Here is a 17,133-nt window from a genome sequence, read left to right as displayed (position 1 = left end):
TTATTTTCATTTTAATTTGTTTTGGGAGATCAAATTTAAATCCCAACAGCATAAACCAAGAATGATTTAATACTAAAAGTAACATTTGAGCATTTTCAAAACCTCTTAAGATCATGTCTTAAAGTGGAAATTGTGGGGGAAAACAACCTACATTACTCTCACTACCAGTACGGACAATGTGCTTTAGTGTTTACCTTTAATAGCACCATGCTAATATATGGTTTACCTATAGTAGCCACGTAATTACATTTCTTTATTGATAAAGGGAATGTATTTTATTTATACCCATAATAACTTACTTACATTTCATTGTACTATTGGACAATATTGTACTTTATTTCTTACATATTGTTGTTATCGTTACACAAATGTAAGTACATTGCTATTTTGGGCAAGGACTTGTAGGTCCATTGCTATTATGTATAAATAAATGCAAGTACGTTATTGTTAGTAAAAAAAATCTATTTATTTATTTATTATTATTATTATTATTTTTTTGTAAATATCAAATTACATTGTTGATAGAAGAAATGTAAGGGTGCTGCTATTATAGACAAAGAATGTAAGTATATTATTATTATGGGTGAAAAAATAAAGTACATTACATGTATTGGTAAAAGGAGTAAAATAACTATGCATTCGCCCCCGGTGCCACTGTAGAAAATTGTATTATAATATCTTGTAGGATTACTGTAAAACGCAAAAGCACATAAGTTATTTAACAGTTAATTTATATACTAATTCTACAACTAAAGTAAAAGTTTTAAACATAAACCTAAAACCAAGGTTGTAAAAATCGTTCGGCGGTCGACTGGCGATAAGCGATTAATCGGACTAGGCAGGGATTAATCAGAGATTAATCGGGGACCCTTGATTATTAATAAAATTATTTAAAAAATTAATATTCCCTAAAAAACTAAGTATTTGAAAATTTAAAATTTTAAAAATTTGAAAATTTGAAAATTTTATTATAATATTTTAAAAGTTGAAAGATTAAAAAAATTTAAAATTTAAAATTTTGGTGTAATATGTAACACCTGTTCAAGGTATTGATTTATTTATAAAATTTTTAGGGTTTTGTGCATGGACTCGGCGAGTTGAGGTGCTCCAACTCGTCGAGTAGAGACTATTAGGGGACTTGGTATTTGGATCCTACTCGTCGAGTCGGAAGGCCCCGACTTGACGAGTAGGCGCTGTAGAGGAAACCCTAAAGTTTTAGGGTTTGCACCCCATTTAAAGAACATAATCTGCCTTTTGTGGCCTCCCTTATCACCCTACAAGCCAGAGAAAACCCTAAATCGACCTTGCACCCCCTTGAGTGAGAGAAAGATTTTGTGAGCAATTTTGGGGTATTTGTGAAGGATATTAGAGCTTGGAGAAGAAGGAGCAAGGAGAGGAACAAAAGAATCGACATCTACTCTGTAGTGGCCATCATTTTGAGGTATAAAGTCGTCACCTTGATCTGTAATTGATTAGATCCCTTTTCTTGGAAGTAAATGGCCACTTTTGGGGCGAAATGGAGTCAAACATAGATCTGGACTCATCACAAGGGTATGGTTCCAGATCTGGACCTCTCTAGGTCTCCAATGACATAAAGTTGCTCACTTTATGCAGCTTAGCCCCTTCTGATGCACAAAAACCTTGTAGAGAGCTTAGTTTTGATATTCTAGCTGTGTGAGGCCTTGCATGCATGTAAAGTTTGCAACTTTACGTGGTATCTGCACTAGGGGAAGTTGGATATGAAGTTTGAGACCTTAAATCCCACTGAAAAGGGCTAAACATGAAATGGACTGAAGGAACTCGTCGAGTCCCTTGGTTGATTCGACGAGTCGAGTAGGGTTTAACCATTTTCGGGTCTTCCGAGTGATTTCTGAGAAGGATTAGGGTTTTCGGCCTTCATGAGTTTTCGGTTTCCTGGACATGGAGGGACTCGACGAGTTACACAGGTAACTCAACGAGTTGATGAGTTACTCAGGTAACTCGACGAGTTGCTGGATGCACTTAACGAATTGAGGTCAACATGGACTGTTGACCTTGACTTTGACCAGGGTTGAATTTGAGGGAATTTATGGGATTGTGATAAGTTAATCACTTGATGATTATAGGCAGTTGAGGAGGAGCAGCGTGTGGGGTATACCTGACCTTAGCTTATCAGTTCAACATTCGAGAGGTGAGTCTTCTCACCATACCAATGGGTCTAAGGCACCAAGGCCGACCCATTTTATGATATAAGGATTATCGATTGATTATGCGTTATGTTAGTATGATATTTACATGGAAGACCCCGGGGGGTTCCCGTGACATTTGGTATAAGACCTTGGAAGGTTTCCATGGCATCCTAGTATATTTGCATGATTAGTATGTATGATATTTTCTTGGTAGGAAGACCATGTGCGGGTTCCCATGGCAGAAAGACCATGTGGGGGTTACCATGGCAGGAAGACCATGTGCGGGTTCCCATGGCAGGTAGTAAGACCACGTGGGGGTTCCAGTGGCACTAGGTGTAAGACCCTGGAGAGTTTCCATGGCTTCCTTATATGTTGTATGCATGGCTTATGTGGTAGAGATAGCTTTTATGGCTAATGTGATATGTGTTATGTGGATTGTGTGTGGGGTATGCTCTGGGGGACTCACTAAGCATTAGCTTACAGTTTGTGGATTTGTTTTAGGTACATCTGAGCCCAAGGGCAAGGGCAAGGGCAAGGGCAAGGCTTGATAGCGCGACATGCACTCTCTCACAGACATTTTATGGGACACTCTGATGATTTGAAATAAATTGTAATTGATATGGATTTGAAAACAATTGTATTGTGATTTCATGATTTATGGAAACATGGTTTTGACTATTTTAAAATGACAAATTTCTTTGGAAAATTAGGTCGTTACAAGTTGGTATCAGAACCTTGGTTTGAGGGATTCAGGTACACTCTCGGGTGTGTCGGGACTCAAACTAAGGAAATGGTAAAATTGTTTTCAAAAATAAAATAAAAGTTAAGACTTTTAAAGAATGGGAAAAGAGGAGAGTGCAACGCGCGTGATCGGCCAAGCCAAGTAAGTAGTTCCCCAATGTATGTTAGCCATGTTATACTGATATTCGAGCTATGATAGTCGTGTGGATCTTGCTATGTGTATGCTTTTAAAATTGTATACCGTTAGGAACTTTTAGCCTTATAATGATTGATTTAGCCTAAGTTCCTGTTCCTTGTTTGGTTGTGGTCCTAGGGTAGAATCTCTTATTCGAAAATCTACTTGATCCTTTTCTATGTATAATTTGCATGCATAAAGGCAACCTGTTATGATTGGTCTGATTGATGTGGGTAGAGCAAATCTTAGGATAGCCTGAGATTTGAGATATGCAGTAGTCTGTGGGATATGATTCATTTTGGGACGAATTGGAGTTATCAGGTAGAGCTTTGGGGAAGGTACATGTAGGTGTGGAAGGTAGTATTGGGCCCATACCACTGAAAGCACATGACCTGTACCCAAACCAATGTTAGATCTGACAACTCTAAGGAGGGCCGGTGTGGGAAGATCCCTTATACGGATATCCTGATTGTTATGATTTATGACATTTCAGTTCAGAAAGGTGGTGACACGATTTGGAGCAGGGTGTGACAACCCGAAACTCCTATCTTGTACAACTATTCAATTCAATCAATGCTAGACCCGTTTCTGCTACCTTTTAGCATTGTTTAAGGTCTATTTGAGTGTTCTAAGCTTAAGTGCAATCAAGATTGAGTTTAGGGATGAGTTAGCAAAGTCGTAAAATAGCATGTCGGGCCATACACTCCATCAGGAGGAGTGTATGGCCGTACTCATGGGTGTACGGCCGTACACCCCCCATGGCCGCACACTTAAGGTGGTGGGTCACCCACCCCTATATATATGAGTAGACCACCCTTCCTTCATTCCTTTCTTCCCTTAGCTGCACACCACTTCATTATCTCTCAATTTTCTTCAACCGTGAACCCTCCAAGGCTTCAAAAACGTAAGTATTCAATCCTTTAGCTTGTTATACTTGAAGGACCTCTTGATTTAAGGCCTTGTTTCTTCAAGTTTCGACATGTTCTTCATCCTTTGAAGGAGTACGGCCGCACACCTTCATAAGGCTGGCCGTACACACCTTAAAGGTCCTCCAAAGTGAGAGTTTAGCCCCTATCAGCTAGTTGAACATGCTAAACCTTTGATCCTAGCCTTGATTCACCTTAAAATCGACCATTTTGGCATGAACATGGAGGGTGTACGGCCGCACAACCCTTTGTACGGCCGTACACACCTCATAGGGCTGTAAACTCACTTTGATGATCATTTTAGGCCTCAAACTTGCATTACAACTAAACATGGGACCTAGAACACTTCTTGGATGCTAGTTAGGACCTTGGAAACACCCCAAAAGCACACCTCTTCATGAGTGTACGGCCGTACACTCATGGGCCACACACCCATGGCCGTACACACCGTTAATGTGGCCGTACACCTCCTTCATTCAATCACACATGATTTTGACACTTATCGCCTATGCCTCGAGACAACTGAAAACACACGAAGTCAATTACACAACTCACGACCTAGAGTTGGGAGCAGTGGTCTTTGCGTTAAAGATTTGGAGGCATTACCTCTACGGAACCAAGTGCACTGTCTTCACCGACCATAAGAGTCTACAACATATCTTTGATCAGAAAGAGCTGAACATGAGACAGCGGCGATGGGTAGAGCTACTCAGTTACTACGAGTGCGAAATACGCTACCATCCTGGCAAGGCCAATGTGGTAGCGGATGCCCTCAGCCGAAAAGAGTATTCAGGTCGTAAAGTGATGACACTAACAATGACCATCCATTCCCATTTATCTGCACAAATTAGAGAGGCTCAGTTGGAAGCCTTAAAGCCAGAAAACATGTCGGATGAAGCCCTGAGAGGAATGGAAAAGAACTTAGAGGTCAAGGGAGACGGAGTTTACTATTTCATGAACCGGATCTGGACCCCAAAGTACGACGGGTACATGGAGGTTGTCAAGAACGAAGCTCACAAGACTAGATACTCCGTTCACCCAGGTTCAAATAAGATGTATCTGGACCTCAAGCAACTCTATTGGTGGCCGAACATGAAATCAAAGATCGCTACCTTCGTGGGCAAGTGCTTGACTTGCGCCAAGGTGAAGGTGGAATATCAAAAGCCCTCAGGTCTACTTCAGCAGCCAGAAATAATGAGTGGAAGTGGGAAAGGATTACCATGGATTTCATTACTAAGTTACCCAAATCTCCGAGTGGGCACGGCGCCATCTGGGTAATTGTCGATCGACTAACTAAATCCGCCCACTTCCTGTCAATCAAAGAAAACTTCAAAATGGAGAGACTGACACGAATCTACATTTGAGAAATAGTTCGCCTTCATGGGGTGCCTGTATCCATCATCTCCGATCGAGATAACATGTTTACCTCGAGATTATGGCAGTCACTACAGAAGGCTCTTGGAACTAAGCTGGATATGAGCACATCTTACCATCCACAGATAGATGGGCAGAGTGAAAGAACAATCCAGACATTGGAAGATATGTTGAGAGCCTGCGTCATCGACTTCGGCATGTCATGGGACACTCATTTGCCCTTGGTCGAGTTTTCCTACAACAACAGCTATCATACCAGCATCAAGGCTGCGCCTTTCGAAGCCCTCTATGGCCGTAAGTGCAGATCCCCTCTGTGCTCGGATGAGGTGGGCGACACGCAGCTAGTCAAGGGTCAAGTCCCCGACAACACTCTCACAGGCCCAAAAATCATCCGAGAGACGACAGAGAAGATCATAAAAATCCGGGAACGATTAAAAGCGTCAAGAGATAGACAAAAGATGTGACAACCGTCAAATTCAAGTCAAAGTCAAGCAAGTCAAACCGGTCGAATTTAATTAGTGCTTGTATGTTAAAAGTTAGTCTATGTATAAAAATGTGCATTTGTATGTCAAAAATTCAAGTATCTCGAAGAATCTATGTGTTAACAATGTAAAAACCCTAAAAAGAGAGTTAAACGCATCAAAAAACGACTAAGGACCCTTTCGGGGACTTAAAGCAATCATAAACGAAGCATGACGAGGTTCACGAACCTTGCATTACGAGATTATACGATAATAATGGCTAAGATGAAATCTCTCCCAAATCTCTCCAAGTATGTGAAATCTCTCCCCAAATCTCTCCAAGTATGTGAAATCTCTCCCAAATCTCTCCAAGTATGTGAAATATCTCCCAAATCTCTCCAAGTATGTGAAATCTCTCCCATATCTCTCTAAGTATGTGAAATCTCTCCAAGTATGTGAAATCTCTCCCAAATCTCTCCAAGTATGTGAAATCTCTCCCAAATCTCTCCAAGTATGTGAAATCTCTCCCAAATCTCTCTAAGTATGTGAAATCTCTCAAAGTATGTGAAATCTCTTCCAAATCTCTCCAACTATGTGAAATCTCTCCCAAGTATGTGAAATCTCTCCCAAATCTCTCCAAGTAGGTGAAATCTCTTCCAAATCTCTCCAAGTATGTGAAATCTCTCCAAGTATGTGAAATCTCTCCCAAATCTCCCAAAATCTCTCTCAAACTTTTTATAGTATCCGGGTCATCCCGACCCTTAACTTGGCCAAAAACCGCTCGAAACGGTGAGTTATATCGAAAAACAGCCATATAGAACTGAAACCCCTCTTAGGAACCGAAACCCCTCAGGAGCCGAACCTCTTAGGAACCGAAAGTGTCAGAACCGAAAGTGTCAGAACCGAAAGTGTCAGAAGCTCCTCGGACCGAAGCCAGCAGCGAGGACCGAAGTTCGGCCCCCATGCGAGACCTCGGACCCTTGCACCCCCCACTTCGGACCTTCGGCCTACTCTCGGTTCTTCCTTTCCCTACTCTCGGTTCTTAGCTCCTTAGAGCCGAACCTCGCAGGTTCGGTCCGTAATGCCGGTTTTTGACTACTTTCGCCTCCTAAACCCGTTTTTGACGGGATTTTTTTCACCAAATTCACATTTTTACCATTTTTATCCCCCAAAACTCATATTTTATTTATTTTTCAAGGATTTTTAATTAAAAATCATTATTTTATTATAAGAGGAGTATTCTACCCCATAAGTGGGTCAAGTGTGCCCACTTGCCTCCATGTGTCATCCTCTCATTAGGTAACCTTATCCACATCACACAAACCAATGCATACATCACTTCAAACTCTCAAGTTGCTCCAGCAACCTTCTATATAAAGAAATCCCTTGAGGATTTCTTGATTTACTTGCTCATTTCAAAAACTTCCACACTTCTCATATCACCTCAAGAAAACTTCTTTCTCTCTACTTTCCACCACCTTGTGCAAGTGTTCTTGAGTAGCTACTGCACTTTTGGTAAGTATTCCATCTAAACTCAAGTGTTATTCCAAATTTCCATAACACTCTTGGATCATTGACTCATATATTAACACCAAAAATCGTTCTTAGGATCATCCAAGTCTTCCCGTGTTCATCAAGTACTCTTGGCTTGATATTCCTTAACTTCAACCTTCCACTCTTCAAGTCATCACTCAAGGAGAGTTCATACCCCTATATTTTCTAGTTTTCTTCAAGTTTTCAGGGGGAAATACAAGTTAAAACACCAAAACATATTCAAAACTTAACTTGACAGCTTACAACAGAAAAGTTGTGACCTGTTCACGGACTGTTTTACCCAACTTAAACTTAATATTTTTCAAAACTGTATAATATGCAAGTAGTTCAGGTTTATACATTTAAAATGACTACTTGAACATCTCCATACGATTTTCCTACAATTTATGGTGAAATCATGGTGAAATCAGAATCTCCTGTAATGAGAACGTGATAGTTGTGTATAGATCTATACTGGGTCCGACAAACCCGCACCTGAGCTGCTTGCAACAGCTAGACCGGCAGGTCTGTGGTGACAAGTGTCATAACTTTCCGACGCTTGAAGAACATCGCATTCAAGGCCATCTAGTCTTTAGTATGATTATAATATCTCGCATGGAATATTAACACATCATACAGTTCACGGAAATTCTAAGGCTTTATACCAATTGGTTTTATTTAAATATAAAACACACACATAAGTATGACGATTTACTTATACATACTAAGCCATGTTTCATTTCAGTTTACAACAAATCTTTTAGAAAATATTGGATTTTCTGGAAACAACTCGTAACAAACGTTAAGGAACAACATTCATTTTTATAAAATACTTATGAACTCAACAGCTTTGTGCTGATACTCTCTTTTCAAAACAACTTGTATTCTCAGGTAATCAGTAATACAGGTAAACGCAAGATTTTTGAAGTCAAGACGCTAAGGCGTAGATTCTTTTGCTATACTTTATCATCACATGTAATTTAAATTGGGAACATGTATTTTTGGAACATGTATTTTGGAAACAATGTAATATTTTTAAATTATATCTATGATGGTTGTATTTTACTTTCTTCACTATGGTTATGATACTGATCATGACGTCATCCGCTCCTGAACGTTTCCGCCGTTCTGGTTTGGGGATGTGACAGATTGGTATCATAGCTTTGTTTATAGTGAACTAAGTATATCGAACCACGTAAGATATACAAACTATAAACACAACGGGACAAAAATTCTCTGACGTAACTTTTCAAAAAGTACTTTAAAAATAAAAACTTGTATTTTTATAAAAAGTACACATACAACTGCACTCATCAATTCGGTATCATAAAAGTATCAAGACAGGTTGGACACCACGGTCCAGCTTCGGGGTATGTAGTCAGATCTTGGATGAATATAGCCTGATCAACTATATTTAGCCAAGGTAGGACCAATGTATGCCGAAGAAGGATCATGGTGAGCAACAAGTCTGCAAATTACCAAAGATTTCAAGAATCAAACTTAAAAATACTATAGGAGTATTTTAACACAAAAAGCCGTAATCACAACTTCGACAACTAACTTCTTGTTCCCAAAGTTTCTCGCGACATTCCTCCTTATCCCTATTCTCGCACAGGTACGATGGCAGGATTTCATTTGCCGGGTGATCCCTATTTCCCCAACCAAGGGAATGCCGGTTGGATCGTGGAAGACCCAGAGGAAGATCCCGAAGAAGAACCCATGGAAGATGAGGAGCCCATGGGAAAGGAAGAATCAGTAGACGGTGAAGAAGAAGAAGAAGAAGAAGAAGAAGAAGACTCAGATGGAACCGATTCGGAACCCGAACTTTACAATCAACACCCTGCCACCATTCCTACACAACACTACCAGGGCCCGACGCCCCAATGGGCCGAAACTATACATCGATAGAGCCGAGAGCAAGGTCAACGACCTCCCTATGGCATGCAACGAGGTTTCTACGATCTTAGAAGAGGAGGGTCAGCCGACCGAGCGCTCCCTGTCATAGTTCACCGTGTCACACGCCACGAAGTGCAAACAAGAGTTAACACCCGACATCTCATGGAGGTTGGTGCCACCAACCAAGTCAATTCCGTTCGCATTCGCCGGTTGGATGAACACGATCGGACTCGAGACCGCACCGAGCTTCTTCGACGGGAAATGGCTGCGACCCGAGCTGAAGTGTAAGAACTCCGAGAACACCGAGCCACTTTTGAAGGACGCCTGGCTGAAGCAGAGCGCCAAGCGGCGGAATCCCGAGCTGAAATGAGGACCTTCGTGTCTACACTTCGTGATCCTCAGAGCTTCAACCGCCGCAAGTAGTATTGCACTGCTCGCTCCAGTTTAATCTAGTTTGCGGATAAATATCACTATTATTTTCTAGTATTCTAGGTCCGATCTCGCGATTTAAGTGTTTACACTTCCGGGATCTGTTAGGCGGTCAAAATTTTCCGTACATTGATGTAGCATAGACCCCTAGTAGGGTCAAATTTTTCCAAAGTATTGTATACTAAGTTATATCAATGATATTGACGCGCTATTTGTTTTATTGGGAACACTACATCAGATTCATAACATGAACTATTTTCAGATAAAAATTTGCTGGTGCTCAATCTACGATCGCCTGGGGTATAAACCAAAGTTATATGTAATTGAGACCATGTCGACCTAGAAATGGTGGTTCCGCCTTGGATCCTGTTCCTTGTTTGGTTGTGGGCCCAGGGCAGACCCATTAGATTCGAAAGTTTATTTAATCTTAACTACATGTAAATATTATACATCAGGCAATTGTTGGTTGGACCCGGTATGGATACTAACACAGACATTTCATGAGAATCAATACTATCGAAATTCATAAAGTCTATATTTCATTGTTTATAGACTTCTAGTATGAATGAATTCTTACAACATTTTTACAAGTCGGAATCATGATGCATATAAAGAGCTAATAATGTTTAGTTTAACACTCGACTTGTATCAAAGACTTATTGTCTTTTCATTCTTGTAAAATGGCAGAAAATGCCACCTCGTAGAAATCCTAGACGCGGCGGCGCAGCTGGGACTGCACCACCCCCACCACCACCTCCTTAGTTCGACCCAGCCATGTTCCAGGCTGCGGTGGCGGCTGCAGTAGCAGTCGCAATAGCTCAAATCAACCCCACTAATTCGGGCGGTGCAGGCATTGGTGCCTCGAATTCTAATAACGGGGACGGCCAGGGACGCTCGAGAGAGTGTACCTACAAAGACTTTACTAACGCCAAGCGCAAAACCTTCAACGGGAGTGGAGGTGTCATAGCGTTGCTATAATGGTTCGAGAAAACCGAGACCATTTTCGAAATATGTGCATGCCTTGAAGCAAGAAAGGTCAAATTTGCTTCATGCACATTCTCCGAAAGAGCCCTCACCTGGTGGAAGGGTCACGTCAAGGCACTAACGCTCGCAGTGGCTAATGCGATAACATGGGAAGATCTGAAAACCATGTTAATGAAGGAGTACTGCCCCAGGGTTGAGATACAGAAGCTGGAAGAAGAATTTTGGGGTCTTAAAATGAAAGGCTCTAACATCCTGTTGTACACCTCAAGGTTCATCGATCTAGCCATGCTGTGTCCCGGGATGGTTCCTACTGAAAGCAAGAAGGTGGAAAGATACGTGTGGGGATTATCTCAACAACTTCAAGGACACGTATTGGCCTCAAAGCCAACTACCTTCGACAGTGCCAAGGAACTGGCACAGCAACTCATCGACCATAACGCCAGCCATGGCACTGTAACGACCACCTCCGAGCAAGCAAAAAGGGGAAACAACAAAAGAAAAAGGGCCAGCCTACTCAAGACCCTGCCAAGAAACAACAAGTGGTTGCAGTGCACGCTGCCACAACCACTGCCAACCCCACTCCGATAAGGCAATACGCCGGGAACCTGCCCAAGTGCAACAAATGCAGCTACCACCACAACGGTGCATGCCGTGAAATGCATTGCACCAACTGTAACAAAAAGGGGCATACCGCCCGATTCTGTAGAACTCCAGCCCAACCGAACGCACAAGCTGCCAACGCCGGAGCAAGCCGAACCTGCTATGGATGTGGAGAAGCAGGACATCTCAAACGTAACTACCCGAAGGTAAGAAACCCCAACCCCGGCGAAGTGGGCAGAGTTCTGGCGATAGGTCATGAGGAAGCCGTCGCAGACCCAACTGTGGTTACCGGTACGTTTCCCCTCAACAATACCTACGCATGCATTCTTTTCGATAGTGGCGCGGAGAAAAGCTTCTTGAGCCACCAATTTAAACGCTTGCTTAATCAAACACCACAAACACTAAAAGACACATTCACCGTAGAAATGGCTAACGGAAAAACAGAGAACACTAACGATATTTACACCGGGTGTACCCTCACCTTAAACAATCACTCTTTCCAAATCGACCTTATGCCGGTCACCATAAAAAGTTTTGACGTTATCATTGGCATGGATTGGTTATGCCCTCACCATGCGGAAATCCTATGTCACGAAAAGGCCGTTCGCCTTAACCTGCCAAGTGGCGAAGCTCTCGTTGGTTATGGCGACAAATCTAGCTCAAACTTTCAGATCATCTCTTGTATCAAGGCTCAAAAGTATCTCCGCAAGGATTACCACGCCTTCCTAGCCCACGTCGTAGATAAGGGTCAAGGAATGAAAGACATCAAGGACATTCCGGAGGTCTGCAATTTCCCCGATGTATTCCCGAAAGACCTTCCAGGAGTGCCCCCTCCTCGACAAGTCGAATTCCGAATCGACTTAATTCCCGGAGCTACCCCCGTAGCCAAATCACCATACCGTCTAGCCCCAGCCGAGATGCAGGAACTGTCCAGTCAACTAAACGAACTACTGAGCAAAGGCTTCATTAGACCAAGCTTCTCGCCTTGGGGAGCACCGGTTTTGTTTGTTAAGAAGGACGGATCGTTCCGTATGTGCATTGACTACCGCGAATTAAACAAACTCACCATAAAAAACCGATACCCTTTGCCTCGAATCGATGACCTCTTCGACCAGCTACAAGGAGCGAGTTTCTTCTCGAAGATTAACCTTAGATCTGGGTACCATCAACTACGAGTTCAAGAGGAGGATATTTCCAAGACAACTTTTAGAACGCGCTATGGTCACTACGAATTTGTAGTGATGCCTTTCAGCTTAACAAATGCACCCGCAGCGTTTATGGATCTGATGAATCGGGTGTGTCGACCTTACTTAGACAAGTTCGTAATTGTCTTCATCAATGATATACTAGTTTACTCCCGAAGTAAGGAAGAACACAACCAGTATTTACGTCGAGTCCTGGAGACGCTGAGGGCGGAGAAATTGTACGCAAAGTTTTCAAAGTGTGAGTTCTGGATTCGAGAGGTGAATTTCCTCGGACATGTAGTCAGCAAGGAAGGAATCCATGTGGACCCTTCAAAGATCAAGGCGATTGAAAGTTGGGCAGCATCAAGAACACCCACAGAGATCCGACAATATTTAGGGCTCGCCGGTTACTACCGAAGATTCATTCAAAACTTCTCCAAAAGTGCAAAACCACTCACCACCCTGACTCGAAAAGGGGTGACATTCGTCTGGGGAGATAAGCAAGAGGCTGCATTCCAAACACTAAAACGAACTCTATGCAGTGCTCCGATCTTGTCCCTACCAGATGGAACCGAAGATTTTGTGGTTTACTGCGATGCATCAAACCAAGGTCTAGGGTGTGTGTTAATGCAACGAGGAAAAGTCATTGCCTACGCCTCAAGACAACTGAAGACGCATGAGGTAAACTACACGACGCACGACCTTGAATTAGGAGCAGTGGTTTTCGCCCTAAAAATCTGGAGGCATTACCTTTACGGCACCAAGTGCACCATCTTCACCGATCACAAAAGCCTCCAGCATATCCTTAATCAGAAGGAACTCAACATGAGACAAAGGCGATGGGTGGAATTAGTAAACGATTACGAATGCGAGATTCGTTATCACCCCGGAAAGGCCAATGTGGTTGCAGACGCTTTAAACAGAAAGGAGTACTCGGGCCGCCGAGTGAAGGCATTAACCATGACCATCCACTCACACATGTCCGCACAAATCAAGGAAGCTCAGGAGGAAGCCTTGAAGTCAGAGAACGTGACAGATGAAACATTAAGAGGAATGGACAAAAATCTTGAAGTCAGGGATGACGGAGTTCGTTGTCTCATGAACCGGATCTGGACACCAAAATTTGGTGGATTCAGGGACGTTGTCATGAAGGAAGCTCATAAAACTCGCTACTCTGTGCATCCCGGCTCAGACAAGATGTACTTAGACCTCAAGAAGATAGATTGGTGGCCGAACATGAAAGCTAAAATAGCTACCTTCGTGGACAAGTGCCTGACTTGCGCCAAGGTTAAGGTAGAATACCAAAAGCCCTCGGGACTACTTCAACAACCAAAGATACCCGAGTGGAAGTGGGAGCGGATTACGATGGATTTCATTACCAAGTTACCTAAAACCACGGGTGGGTTTGACACCATCTGGGTAATCGTCGACAGATTAACCAAATCCACACACTTTCTACCAATAAAAGAGACAGACAAAATGGAGAAGCTGACAAGAATTTACATTAAAGAAATAGTGCGCCTTCACGGAGTACCGATATCCATTATCTCCGACAGAGATAGTAGGTTCACGTCACGATTCTGGCAGTCACTACAGAAAGCTATGGGAACTAGGCTGGACATGAGTACAACCTACCACCCACAGACCGACGGTCAGGGTGAAAGAACCATTCAGACGTTAGAGGACATGCTAAGAGCTTGTGTGATAGAATTTGGTAAAGCGTGGGATACTCATTTACCTCTTATTGAGTTTTCCTACAATAATAGTTATCACACTAGCATCAAAGTTGCTCCGTTCGAAGCCCTCTACGGCCGTCAGTGCAGATCACCCCTGTGCCGGGCCGAGGTGGGCGATACGCAACTAGCAAAAGGGCAAGTCCCGAACAGTGCACTCACTGGCCCGGAGATCATAAGGGAAACGACCGAGAAGATCGTCCAAATTCGAGAACGAATGAAGGTTTCCCAAGACCGACAAAAGAGCTACGCGGATAAGAGACGAAAACCTTTGGAGTTCCAAGTTGGAGATCGAGTACTTCTGAAAGTATCACCTTGGAAGGGATTAATACGTTTTGGGAAACGTGGTAAATTAAATCCAAGGTATATCGGGCCATTCGAAATCCTCGCCAGGATTGGCCCGGTGGCATATAAGCTACGATTACCACAGGAACTCAAGCACGTTCATCCTACATTCCATGTGTTAAACCTGAAGAAATGTCTGTCTGATGAGACCCTCGTTATTCCTTTGGAAGAAATTGAGATCAATGAGAACCTCCACTGGGTAGAGGAACCTGTTGAAATCATGGACCGAGAGGTCAAAGTCAAGCAAGTCAAACCGGTCGAATTTAATTAGTGCTTGTATGTTAAAAGTTAGTCTATGTATAAAAATGTGCATTTGTATGTCAAAAATTCAAGTATCTCGAAGAATCTATGTGTTAACAATGTAAAAACCCTAAAAAGAGAGTTAAACGCATCAAAACACGACTAAGGACCCTTTCGGGGACTTAAAGCAATCATAAACGAAGCATGACGAGGTTCACGAACCTTGCATTACGAGATTATACGATAATAATGGCTAAGATGAAATCTCTCCCAAATATCTCCAATTATGTGAAATCTCTCCCAAATCTCTCCAAATATGTGAAATCTCTCCCAAATCTCTCAAAATATGTGAAATCTCTCCCAAATCTCTCCAAGTATGTGAAATCTCTCCAAATACTCCGAGTTTGCGGATTCAGTTTTCAACTTACGATGATTTTTCTATAATTACTCGAAACAGTGACAGTAAAGGGTAAAACTGTCAAATACATATTTAATGAGTTATTCACACCTTGTAACATGTTGAGCAAGGTGTGTAAGATTTACACTTACTATTTCCAATGTCCTTTATTTGAAATACATACACATGCGTAACAAGGTTTCATACCATCACACTACACTTTTGATAAACTATAATAGGTATAGTTTTGAACACTTCGTTTAACAAAGGAAAACAATAACATTATCGATTTACAAAACGAACTTTCACTACACACTACGTGAACTCGTTAATGAATATTTGTGAGACATTCTCCTTCGGGGTACTCCAAGTACCACAGAAAAGTCCTTTAGTTATAATCAGAATCTCCTGTAATGAGAACGTGATAGTTGTGTATAGATTTATACTGGGTCCGACAAACCCGCACCTGAGCTGCTTGCAACAGCTAGACCGGCAGGTCTGTTGTGACAAGTGTCATAACTTTCTGACGCCTGAAGAATGTCGCATTCAAGGCCATCTAGTCTTTAGTATGATTATAATATCTCGCATGGAATATTAACACAGCATACAGTTCACGGAAATTCTAAGGCTTTATACCAATGGGTTTTATTTAAATATAAAACACACACATAAGTATGACGATTTACTTACACATACTAAGCCATGTTTCATTTCAGTTTACAACAAATCTTTTAGAAAATATTGGATTTTCTTGAAACAACTCGTAACAAACGTTAAGGAACAACATTCATTTTTATAAAATACTTATGAACTCACCAGCTTTGTGCTGATACTCTCTTTTCAAAACAACTTGTATTCTCCGGTAATCAATAATACAGGTAAACGCAAGATTTCTGAAGTCAAGACGTTAAGGCGTAGATTCTTTTGCTATACTTTATCATCACATGTAATTTAAATTGGGAACATGTATTTTTGGAACATGTATTTTGGAAACAATGTAATATTTTTAAATTATATCTATGATGGTTGTATTTTACTTTCTTCACTATGGTTATGATACTGAGCATGACGTCATCCGCTCCTGAACGTTTCCGCCGTTCTGGTTTGGGGATGTGACAGATTGGTATCAGAGCTTTGTTTATAGTGAACTAAGTATATCGAACCACGTAAGATATACAAACTATAAACACAACGGGACAAAAATTCTCTGACGTAACTTTTCAAAAAGTACTTTAAAAATAAAAACTTGTATTTTTATAAAAAGTACACATACAACCGCACTCATCAATTCGGTATCATAAAAGTATCAAGACAGGTTGGACACCACGGTCCAGCTTCGGGGTATGTAGTCAGATCTTGGATGAATATAGCCTGATCAACTATATTTAGCCAAGGTAGGACCAATGTATGCCGAAGAAGGATCATGGTGAGCAACATGTCTGCAACTTACCAAAGATTTCAAGAATCAAACTTAAAAATACTATATGAGTATTTTAACACAAAAAGCCGTAATCACAACTTCGACAACTAACTTCTTGTTCCCAAAGTTTCTCGCGACATTCCTCCTTATCCCTATTCTCGCACAGGTACGATGGCAGGATTTCATTTGCCGGGTGATCCCTATTTCCCCAACCAAGGGAATGCCGGTTGGATCGTGGAAGACCCAGAGGAAGATCCCGAAGAAGAACCCATGGAAGATGAGGAGCCCATGGAAAAGGAAGAATCAGTAGACGGTGAAGAAGAAGAAGAAGAAGAAGAAGACTCAGATGGAACCGATTCGGAACCCGAACTTTACAATCCACACCCTGCCACCATTCCTACACAACACTACCAGGGCCCGACGCCCCAATGGGCCGAAACTATACATCGATAGAGCCGAGAGCAAGGTCAACGACCTCCCTATGGCATACAACGAGGTTTCTACGATCTTAGAAAAGGAGGGTCAGC

This window comes from Lactuca virosa, chromosome 8 (assembly GCF_052849685.1).
Source record: "Lactuca virosa cultivar CGN04683 chromosome 8, Lactuca_virosa_CGN04683_v6, whole genome shotgun sequence".
NCBI classification, from domain to species: Eukaryota; Viridiplantae; Streptophyta; class Magnoliopsida; order Asterales; family Asteraceae; genus Lactuca; species Lactuca virosa.
Note: the sequence above shows the minus strand (reverse complement) of the source record.